The 11862-nt window shown below is 45.6% G+C and overlaps 1 protein-coding gene and 1 long non-coding RNA gene across 3 annotated transcripts in view; both read right to left on the bottom strand.

The window, feature by feature from the left end:
- Positions 1-2817: 2817 nt before the first annotated feature.
- LOC310695534 lies at positions 2818-7651 on the bottom strand. 2 transcript variants are annotated; one of them, XR_014520133.1, is made up of 3 exons: positions 7612-7651; positions 5975-7540; positions 2818-5583 (listed from the first exon to the last, which is right to left on the bottom strand). It is a non-coding gene; the product is annotated as an uncharacterized lncRNA (long non-coding RNA). The 2 variants fall into 2 exon arrangements; XR_014520134.1 differs by having other exon boundaries at positions 5975-7645.
- Positions 7652-11862, bottom strand: part of LHFPL7 (LHFPL tetraspan subfamily member 7) — an 80284-nt gene continuing 76073 nt past the window's right edge. The window contains exon 4 of the transcript XR_014520086.1: positions 7652-11759. The gene's annotated coding sequence lies outside the window, so the exon portion shown is untranslated. The remainder of the gene's footprint in view (positions 11760-11862) is intronic.

The following is an 11862-nucleotide window of genomic DNA, read 5'->3' as shown; positions in this document are numbered from 1 at the left end:
TTACGCTTTTCAGTCTGGGTGGCTTATTTAGGATTTCCTGCGAGCCTAACAGCTCAAATCACAAGGGCCATACTCAGCAGATAGAGAACTTGCTGTTCTTCTGTTGAGGCCTCAGATCAGGGGTTTCATGTCGGACAGGGATAGCCAACACGGCGCCCTCCAGATGTCCCTGGACATCAGCATGGCCAGCTGCCAGAGTTGATGGGTGTTGGTGCCCAGTAATATCTGAAGGGCATCACGTTGGTTATCCCTGACGGAGCACATCCTCTTCCAAAGCTATGGAGGCTAGACAGTGACTGATCACTGCCCTATTTGCCTAATGCATTCTAAAAGGCAGCTCTCTGCAATATAAAACAGTGCTTACCTATTTTAGCCAAGAGGCAGCTACAAATAAAAGCCCAGCAGATAGGTTCTAAATAGGGACAGCCTTAGGTGGTATTATTTAAGGAAATGCAATGGAGCCTCGCAGAGGGGCTACATGGCCTCAGTTTTGAAAAAGCACACATTTTCAGTGGATATTTACTTATTTGATTCAGATGATTTATATACAGTTCCATCCTTTGCCCAAGCCACAGGGTGGTTTTCAACAAACCAAATGGGGGAGAGGACCCATTGAAATATAATGCAATTCTTAAGAAACACGTCGCAACAAATCAGGGAGCTTGGCTGGAGTCTGGAGTGTTGCTAGGTGCTTAAAAGGACATGAGGCACACCTTCATGTGACACAAACATGCATAAAATTTGCACCTGTTGATTTATATGGTGAATGGCTAGGACCTCATAAGTATTTTGCAGTGTGCCCTGTCACCTGTATGGTTTTGTTTTTTTAAAAAGGGCTTTTTTAAAAGGGTAGGGTTATGGAGCTTAGTTCAGAAAGTCTGAGGCTCTGGCTGCCTGCTCCACCCCCTAACAACTCCCCTGCTTGGAGTCTAAAGATCACACTCATCAAGTTTGTCTACTTTGCATGCACACCATATATTTTTAAACACACAGCTTCCCCCAAAGGATCCTTGGAACTGTAGCTTACCCCTCACAGAGCTACAGTTCTCAGCACCCTTAAGAAATTACAGTCCCCAGGATTCTTAAGGGGAAGCCGTGTGCTTTAAATGTGTGGTGTGTACACAACCAAAGACCCAGGAAGATAAACACCTCATTAAAAAGAACGAGGTATAAAATCTCATAAAGCTGCTGAAAGAACCTTAAAAGCACATTTAAAATATAGTAATCTTCTTGTTGGCATCCATCTGGGCACCTCCGGGGGTGAAGTTAAACCACTGTAACAGTACCTAAGTGACCTCCCTGAGGCACAAGCCTGGGCAGTGTGTTGGAGGTCCTGGGCTGCCCAGATGGCAAGACTCGCCTTCCGGCCTTGCTGGTGTGGTCCAAAGAAAGCAGAACAATAGTTATCATGTACATCTAAATTTACCACTAAAGCTGATCTTACTTTTAGAGGCTGAAATGTCAGAGGCGCTCAGGGAGCTGAGGACTGCTGAGAATGCGAAAGTGTTCTCTCTCAGTGGCTCAGGTGTGTGTGCCTGCGCGCGTTACTAAGGAATATCACAAAGGGCTGCCAAGGGAATATCAGCACCCAATGGAATAAAATGCAGAATGATAAGAAAACTTCTTCTCATCTCCCTTTTTCTTTTTTTCAACTGCACAATTTGGTCTCCTAAACGCCAGTTACTGACGATAATGGCATTCAAGAAAACTTTCCCGCACTTGCAACGTTTATGGCCATTTCATTCAGAGTAACTGTAGCAGAAACAAAGAACTGGTTTTGCTACTGTCTCAAATGGATTAGAAGTAATAACAGAATCGATACTAATTCAAACCTATTGCCCTTTTGCATTTTCAGTGCCGTTGTTCTAAGAAATTACTCTGAGTAGGCATCTTTTAAAAAGATTCAAAATCTATTTCATGCTAAGAAAACAAAATGCTTTAAAAATTGACTTTAAATACTAATCAGGGTAAGTTATTTAAAAGTCAAATCCTCAGCTGCCTGGAACGTTTGGTGGAAACCTACCTCAATGTGTGCTATTCTTTTAAGATTTGTTTTAAACGCTAGTGACCGTGTTAGATGATATTAAAGGCTTTATTAAAACAAAAACAAATGCAGCCACATGGACTTGCATGGATCTGAGCAGTGGCCTCAGATGGGGCTGCTTTCCTATCTGCTGGGGGAAAAGAAAAGGCATGAAGACCCTGTTTTGTTTTTTCCTCCTTGCAGAGAAAAGCAATGCTTGGGAGTGCCTGACTAATATTAACAGAGAGTTCTTGATGAAATTAAAATGGGGGCTCATAAAACCAGCTACTCAGTGAGAAGAGCCCAAGGCAGGTATCAGCACTGGTGGGCTCTGCTGGATGCCAGCATTTTGATTTGCATGTTCCCTATAACAGAGCTGGAGTCCTTACCTGGCATGTACATGTTCTGAATATCAGTTCCTCATTGCACAGGCTTAAGGGTTTTTGTCCTCACAGAACTAAAGTTCCCAGGATTCTTGGGGGGAAACGATGTTAATCTTTAAAGAGGCGATTGTCAGATTCCTTAGTTTCTGGCTGTGTACACACTGCACATTTAAAGCACACAGATTTTCCCAAAGAATCCTGGGAACTGTAGTTTATTAAGGGTAATGGGAACTGTAGCTCTGCGAGGGGTGAACTGGGAAGCCAGTGCCTCTATAAAGAGTGCAAGACAGTCATGGCCCACCTCCCACGGAGGCTTCCATAAATGCTCCATTGCCATTTTGCCCCATCCCATCCACTCCTCCTCACTTAACTCAGCATGCAAGGTTTTGCAGAAATGAAAGCAACCCCTACTGACAGCATGTATCGCTTTATTATAATAATACAGTGTTGGCAAATCAGAAAATTTCACATTTCAAATCATTGGAAGCATTTTTATTCCACAAGTCAAATACAGCCAGGGGGTGTAGGGTGAGTGGGAAGGTAATAGTCTAAAAAAAGGAGGCACCTGGACAAAAATACAAGGAACCACAGTAATGGAAAATACAGCTTTTAGTTACACATAAAAATTATATTTTTATATTTTTTATATATTTATATACATATTTAGAATCAAACTTGAACTTGAACCAGTATTTTTTTTAAAAAAAGAAAAAGGAAATTGGGAAGCTATTATGCACAATTTAATTTACAAACTGTAAATGTACTTGTTTGTAATTTCTCAGCACTAGTGTAAGTACTGATATTTATTTTCCCAAGGGCAACTTTACAATAATATATCCTTCTTGTCTGTTTTGGATTCGGTCAATGAATGATTGCATTTGTATGTTACAACAAACCACATCACAATAAACCATGGTTTATGGAGAAAAGTCTAGCCTTCATGCACTCCCTTTTCATCTTCCTCCAAGTGTGACCACAAGGAGGAGCTCAGAAGTGTTCAGCTCTCACTTCTAATTAACCACAGCTTGCCGTGCGATCCAATCTTAACTATGGTTTGTTTCAAACAAGCCAACTTCAAACCATCCTTTATGAAGCTGGCTTGTTTAAACAATCCATCATTAATATCCATCCTCCTTGTAGCTTCACCAGCATGGAGGGAGGGTAGGATTGTTCTTGAAGTGATAGTCTATTGAGATGGTCAAATGCAGCCATTGTAATTATGCGCAGCTTTGCACTATGAATCTCTGAGGGTGCCTTGTCGCAACCAAACCATGAGGGCCAAACCACACCTCCATATTTCTCAGTGTACTTGCCTATTATTAGCGTTTTAGACTAAGGTGCTGCCTTTAGGCAGAACGTGATTAACCCGTGCCATAAAACAAGTTAACTAGAATCAGGCAACAACTTGTATGTCTAAACAAGCCATCAGCAGGATGAGCTGTCAATGTCAAGGTCTGGCAAAGCCAACTGAAAACACCACACACCTCGGCGGAGACAGCTCATGTCTCAAAGCAGAGCCGTTAAACTTAGAAGAGTGTTCCCCAAATTTCTGACAGCTGTAGACATACCGTAGTTGTTAAAACGAGAGGCGTGCTGCATTTTTATACCTGGAAAGGTTTCATTCAAGAATTACCCACGGTCTCGGAAGCACACGCTCACCTGTATTTCTGTGTAATTCATTAAGACTTGATTCTAGCTTTGAAGGGGCTGTCAGAACCTCAGCCTCCCACTGCTTCTCTCCTACACTTCTGCTCTTCCCAGGAGAAACGTGTGCCATCTGAATTTCCTGCAATGACTTGGATGTAACACCGGAGGAATAGAGAAAGCTGCCTGCTACCAAATCAGACCAGCAGCGGATCCAGCTCAGTGTTGTCTGCACTGTTTGGCAGCGTGTCTCCAGGGGTTCAGAGGGCGGAGAGGGGGTATTCCAAATCCTGCCTTCAGGTGTTATAGGGGCCTCCTGCAAGCAACTTAGATGCTCCAACACAGAGCTATGCCCCTTTGCTCCAGTGCACTGCAGGAAATGTAAAAGGACAGCTATACCAGGAGAGATCCATGCCACCTGGGTCTTCGTTGGGGGTGCTGGAAAAGGAGGCACAGAGTAGGCACAACTGGAGGGTGCTGCTGGGGTCTTGGCACTTGGCCAAAGATCCTGGGCGTCGGGGCAGAGGTACAACAGGGAGCCTCCTCTGACGGAGAGCTACTTGTGCCGCATCTCTTGTCATTGCTGAATGCTCTGAATTGCTCCTGCTGTGGAAAATACAAGGTGGCAATGCCTTCAGAGACATGATCTGCAAAGAAGCCCCATTCACCCCTTGGTTTGGTCCCAAAAGCAGTGTTTTGTTTACTAAGGCTTCTCACAGCTGGTTTCTCGCTGCACGCCTGTTATGTACTGAGTTGAATAGGATCCAAAAAGCATCAGTCTGGTTGGTCCTGGAACAATAGGATCCAAAAGGCAGCAGTCTGATTGGTCCTGGAACAATAGGATTCAGAATGCAGCAGTCTGACTGGTCCTAGAACAATGCAGCAGTATGATTGGTCTGCAGGAACCACCCAATCCAGCTCCAGATGGAAGTGAATCCACAACCTGATTGGCCTACAGGAGAATTCTGGAATTAACCAATCACGTGCAGCCCATTGTGTAAATAATGTATATAAAGCAGATACTTTGGGGAAACTTTCATTCCCTCCTCACCACTATGAGCTGAATAAAGAGCACAAAATTCACTCTCGACTCTGAGTATATTTCAACGCCACTTGCGAATGGCTGATGCAGTCATTGCTGCTTTGTGTGACTCTGAATGGCCTTTGGATATTTGGGAGGAAATAGGAAACAAGCAGGCTAAAGGGCTGGTGTTTCCTGCCTCCCCATCCCCTCTGCTGGCAGATCCCACATTTTTCTGACCCTCTGGTCTTTCATGGGGACTTTCACAAGAGAAATTGGTTAGATGCAAAGATTCCCTTTCCTCTTGACTGAAGAAGCCTGTCTGGAAAGCAACCTCTGCATTCAGGCTGATGTTTCCGCAGCAAGAAGACTGTACCAGGCAACTGATTATGTTCATCTTTTTACAAGTGTGATGAAGGGTTTTTTTAAAAAAAGAATCTTTTCCACCAGTTCCCCGCGCCCCCACTTGAAATGCCACATTTCTCAGGACTATCTCTCCAGCTAAAAAATGGCTATTCCCTGCAGTGGCGTAGCGTGGGTTCTCAGCACCCGGGGCAAGGCAAGTAATTTGCGCCCCCTAACCCGGGGCAAGGCAAGTAATTTGCGCCCCCTAACCCGTGGATTTTAGCATTCGAGTCTCTTCCGCGCCCCCCCATGCTGCGCCAGGTGCAGCAGGCCCCCCTGCACCCCCCACGCTATGCCACTGCTCCCACCACAAGTCTTCAGGACAGCCATCCGAAGCCTGGCGGCGGGAGGAGGTGTCTCCGCCCCACCGCCAGCCTTTGGAGGAGGTCCGAGGACAGTGGGGTTCCTGCTTCCTCGAGGAGGGCCGGCCAAACGCGCCCCCCCCAAATGTTGCGCCCGGTGCGGCCGGCACCCCTGGCACCCCCCACGCTACGCCACTGATTCCCTGTGTTTCAAGTTGCATTAACAAACTGTACTTTTAAGTAGCATTTAAAATGATACAATTCTTCAGTGCTTTTCTGATATACATTTCAATGGGGGGAGGGAAGAACGTCAACGTTTGACATCATTAACTATGCTGGGGCTCTAGAAACCAGCTTTTAAATATGAAATTGTGTTTTGGCTACAGGAAAATTTGTACAGATCCTTTAAATAAAACCGTCAAAACAAAAAGACAAAACCTACACTAAAAGAGTCGACGGAGGGCACAAAAAAACCCTACTTGGGGCTCAATTTAAGGTCCAGTTTCTGCAAAAAGGACACACAACACACCCCTTGTGCATCCCGCTTTCCTAGTGAAACGCTTCAGCAAACAGTTGTAAACATTACACAAAACTGATGTTTTTGAAAAAAACAAGCAAACCACACAGAGAAACACAATTTTCACGACATTGTACAACATTTTCACTGGCTGATGCACGTTTTGATTCGATGGTCAATACTGATCCCATTCTGTACACTCGTCCTATTGTTAAAAGGCACAGGTTGGTTAGGAAAGGAAAGGAAAGATGGGAACTTTCCACTTTTCACCCTCCTCTGTCTCTCATGATAGAGGTTAAGAATTTCATTTCTACCTCTTAGTTGCTTCTTTTATACTCCTTACTTCATTAAACATTTACGAGAAAATGTCCAAACTGCTATGTCTAGAGAATCAGGCAGAACTACAAAAAAATAAAATAAATAAAAATAAAAATTGGATGCTTGTGTGAAATCCAGAAACTCTGGGCTATCTCTTAAGTGGTCCTCCTAGTGTTGTTGATCAAGGCAGGAGGTGTCTCATGATAAAGGGGGGGGCAGTTTTTGCCAATTCCCCCCTCCACCTGCAGACCCCAGCCTCCTCCCTCCCCCGAAAGGCAGTGCTTTTTTTCTGGGAGTACTCAAAAGTACGCAGTACCAACACCTCTTCTTCTTTTTTCCCTAGAAGAAAAGCACAAATTAAAAGTGTAGCACTTACTGTAATAATTTCATGGTGAGTACCAGCACCGATTTTTTTTCCTAGTAGAAAAGCACTGCAGATGGGGATAAGAAAACCAGCCAATTTTGGTTTCTCATTTTTCCAATATTCAGTTCTCTTCTTCAACTTTCCACATCAGTCGGGGGGGGGGGGGGAATCGGGATGGGGACTCTCTCCAGCATTCTAATGCAAATTTTCCCCAATATACACATTTTTATATGACATTTGCATTTTTTCATAATATAATGCTGTTTTGCATGTCTTTCGACATACACGCATTTTTATGCACACTCTTGTGTTTTGTACACGATATTGGCTGGAAATGGCAAAATTCAGAGAAGTGTCAATCCCAAAGGATTTGTTGCGTTTCAGCTTGTGTATCAATTTGGTAATTTCAAATTAGGTTGCTTTGTCCTTTAAATGAGAACTGATTCCAGTGTCTGCACCATCCTTTCTCCAACCCCCTGGAAGTGATTTTCAAAAAAATTAACTTTTCTCCTCCAGCAGAAACCTCCTGCTGAACCAATCGCTCTACAAAGACCAAATGAATTCTGCCCTCTGCTTTGGGCATAAGAACCTTGCATAAAAGACATGCAAGTAGCACTGCCCTAATTCCCGCCACAATGAAAAAAACCCATTGTGGAAGCCAACTCACTCCATTTGCAGAAGAAGCTTTAATTTGCAGCGCCGAATTGTTGGCCTGTCATGAAAATCACTTCGGCCCTGCTTAGTACACAGGGCTGATTGGCTGGCCCTTGTGACAATCAAAAGCCGCTTCAACTCTTATTGGAGCAAGACTGAGTGAGGTAGAGGGGTGGGCCCTCACCTCTTCTCAGAGAATATATATATTTGGAAATGACTCCTCAAAGCGGAAGCAGAAGCCCCTTTCCATGCCCAAGGCTCCCTGTGAGCATACGTCCATAGGAAACGGCTTTCTTCGTCTTATTTTTACATTTATACCCCACCTTTCCTTCAAGGAGCTCAACAAGGTGGCAAATGTCATTCTCCTCCTCCCTGTTTAATCCCCACAACCCTGTGAGGTAGATTGGGCCGAGAGTAAGTAACTGGACCGAGGTCACCCAGGGGGCATAGCTGTCAACTTACAGATTTGAAAATAAGGGACCAGCAGCCTCGAAAATAAGGAATCAGCAGCCAAAATAAGGGATTTTCCCAGCACAGGTATGTTCAGCTTCTGAGCCCCTCCAAGCCAAAGGTAGAAAGCCCAGCCAGCAACCAAACGAAGCCTCAAGCGGTGGTTCCCACAGTGCCGCAACCCGGCAAAGGGGATGCAGCAAGGAAAACCACCGTCACCTCTCCGCTGGGAAGCGCTGAGCAAAGGCGAGTCCCCAGGCAACGCGGCCGATTTGATCGGCACAAGGCATGCAAGCTCCACCCCCCAGTTGTTCTTAGACTCCTTATTGGGTGAACAACACAGCCAAGCAACACAGTTGGAGCCTCCCTCCTCCCTGGCCGGCAAGGAGGGAGGGAGAGGAGCTGCTTCATTTGAAACCCGGGAAATTTAAGGGATATCATCAACAAGGGACAGCAGTGGGACACAGCGCTGGGATAAGGGACTTTCCCACCAAATAAGGGACGGCTGACAGCTATGCAAGGGGGATTCATGGCTGAGTGGGGATTTGAACCCTGGCTACGCAGGTCCTAGCCCAACCCTCTAACCACTACACCACAGTGGCTGTCAGCGAGACTGATGGGTCCACCTAGCTCAATACACAGCAGGTGGGGAATTTAATCTCTGCCTGAGGGACACTGGAGAGCTCATGCCAGCTGTGGCTGTAGCCACAGACAAGAAGTGGGTGGAAGAACAGATGCAGCTCTGATCTTTGCATTATAGGCTACCATCCCAGTTACATAAAGGTAAAGGGACCCCTGAGCATTAGGTCCAGTCGTGGATGACTCTGGGGTTGCGGCGCTCATCTCGCTTTATTGGCTGAGGGAGCTGGCGTACAGCTTCCGGGTCATGTGGCCAGCAGGACTAAGCCGCTTCTGGCGAACCAGAGCAGCGCACGGAAACACCGTTTACCTTCCCGCCAGAGCGGTACCTATTTATCTACTTGCACTTCGTGCTTTCGAACTGCTAGGTTGGCAGGAGAAGGGACCAAGCAGCAGGAGCTCACCCTGTCGCGGGGATTCGAACCGCTGACCTTCTGATCAGCAAGTCCTAGGCTCTGTGGTTTAACCCACAGCACCACCCGCGTCCCCCCAGTTGCATAACCTTCAGCTATTTTGACACCCACCCACACAAAAAAGCCAGCAAGCAGGTTTTCCGCTACTAGTCTACTTTGACTGACATTGGCTCCCCAAGGAGTCTTTCCCTAGCCCTGCCTAGAGATGCCAACGAGGACTGAACCTGAGACGTTCTGCATTCTCCTCCCTCTGTCTCTTGGCCACAGAATCAGGGCAATTTGCAAACCTCAAAAAGGACGACTGATCATTGTTCAGCTGAGCCGCAGGTCCCTGATTGCATCTCATAATCTTGGAAGCACACGAAACAGCACTGCAAGCACGTGAGCTCTAGACCTGGACCCAAGAAGGATATGGACAACCATGTATATGATAATGTACATTAATAAGCAAATGACGACAACAAAGAGAGGGTCAAGGTTGTTTAGTTAAATGCTCCAGCTTCCAGGGTCATCAAGGAAAGTGGAAGTCCATATGTTAACACCAGTGTTACAGCAGTCTCTGCTTTGATCTAAACTAGGAGTTGTCAACCTGGTCCCTAACACCCACTAGTGGGCATTTCAGGATTCTAGGTGGGCGGTAGGAGGTTCTATGGCACAAGCTGAATTCTCCTTCCATTGAGCACTTGTGGGCAGTAAGGAAATTTCACCACCAAGAAAGATGAATTAGTGGACGGTAGGTATAAAAAATTGATGCTTTTGAACTATGGTGCTGGAGGAGACTCTTGAGAGTCCCATGGACTGCAAGAAGAACAAACCTCTCCATTCTGAAGGAAATCAGCCCTGAGTGCTCACTGGAAGGACAGATCCTGAAGCTGAGGCTCCAATACTTTGGCCACCTCATGAGAAGAGAAGACTCCCTGGAAAAGACCCTGATGTTGGGAAAGAAGGAGGGCACAAGGAGAAGGGGACGGCAGAGGACGAGATGGTGGGACAGTGTTCTTGAAGCTACGGACATGAGTTTGACCAAACTGCAGGAGGCAGTGGAAGACAGGAGTGCCTGGTGTGCTCTGGTCCAGGGGGTCACGAAGGACACGACTAAACGACTAAACAACAACAACAAGGTATAAAAAGGTTGACTACCCCTGGTCTAAACAGACCAACTGCCAAACCCTAACTAGTTTCATTGCTGCGAAACCTTTGGATCTGGATGATAAAAGCCAGAATTGGTTTGCTTTTAATGAAATGAAGCTGAGATCTGATTCGGGACCCAAATCATTTTGTAAGGTTTAAGGCAAATGGTGGGTTTTGTTACAGCAGCTGGCCGTGGCAAAACGAAACCAGAGCAGATGCCACACCTGCAACAAGAATCTTCCCCACATCAGATCCAGTTCTGTTCAGATGGGAGAGAGCCAGCTCTGCTAATGCCGAATCGTATCTTATAAGCCACAGAAATGGCCCCGCTCAGCATCCTTACCTGAACAGGAAGCTCTAGCCAGACGTCAGCAGTCACAGACTCAGGGTCAACAACTCAGAGCGACACGATTCTCAAGATGGAAACAGAACTCATTCCTCTCTCTCTCTCTCCCCCTCTCTCTCTGACTACCATCCTTACAATCTGTAGATAGGACTTCTGGCTTCAGTACGTGTATTTTCAGATAAGTGGCTTAACTCCTTTAATCCTTACATGCGTACACATAGTAAGATACAGGCCAGACGGACTCAACTGACTACGATCCTATGAATTACTCTCCCTGCATTCTGGTATGTACGAGGGTCAGGCCTGAGGCCAAGCTCTTATTAAAATAAATAAAAATAAGGGTTAACAGTTATTGCTTAAGAAAACCGAAAAAAGTCAGCTTGCATTATTTTACTTTTTTTGTGTGTGGCTCAAATTATGGCATGCTACTCTGCATTAAAACCACAGCTTGGTTAAACCGATCAGTGAGTTTAAAGCAGTGGTCCCCAAATTAAGTGGTCCCTCTAAGTTCCATAAACTCATCCCATTACGTTATAAAAAGGGTATAGGGTTTGCACGACCCACTGAGGAGGATAATAACACAATAAAACTCAAAACAGCAACAACTAATTGCACATTTATTCCAAATCCAATTCAAACAATGACTATCAGATTTGAAAGGCTGGAATCACTGGATCACCAGTTTCGTTGAACTAAATTAAACTAGATTCAACAAAACTGTTACACATCCAGCAAAAAATTATATATCCAGCACCCCCCTTGCCTCTTAGCAACCCCCTAAGTAATACTTTTGCCCCCCCCATGGGGCAGTATCACCCAATTTGGGAACCACTGGTTTAAAGGGACAGCCTCTGGCTTTCACGTGTACATTGTTCCAGTGGAAGTTTAGCAGGAAGAGAAAGTGAGTGAGCGACCACACACAGCTAATTCTCAGAAACACTCATATTTATGGCCAACTCCCTGGCAAAGACACAGAGACCAATTAAGCAATTATACGGGGCTATGCATCAGGTACAGATACTATAGGCACAATGCCATTTACTTAAAAAAAGAGAGAGAGAGAATGAGAGGATTTTTGAACTGCATTCTTAATATTTGCTATAGCTAGCAATGTGATAGGAGCTCTGTGGCATCTGATCAAAGGCTTACCTAGCCCAGCCTCCTATTCCCTCAGGGGCCAATAACATGCCTCTGGAAAGCCCACAAGCCATGGGGGGGTATGGCGCCAGCCCCCTCCCATGCTTTCTCCCCA

The sequence above is a fragment of the Podarcis liolepis genome (genome assembly GCF_965112155.1).
Source record: "Podarcis liolepis genome assembly, chromosome: 16".
Lineage (NCBI taxonomy): Eukaryota > Metazoa > Chordata > Lepidosauria > Squamata > Lacertidae > Podarcis > Podarcis liolepis.
The sequence above is the reverse complement of the archived record's forward strand: the minus strand, read 5'-3'. Positions and strand labels throughout refer to the sequence as shown.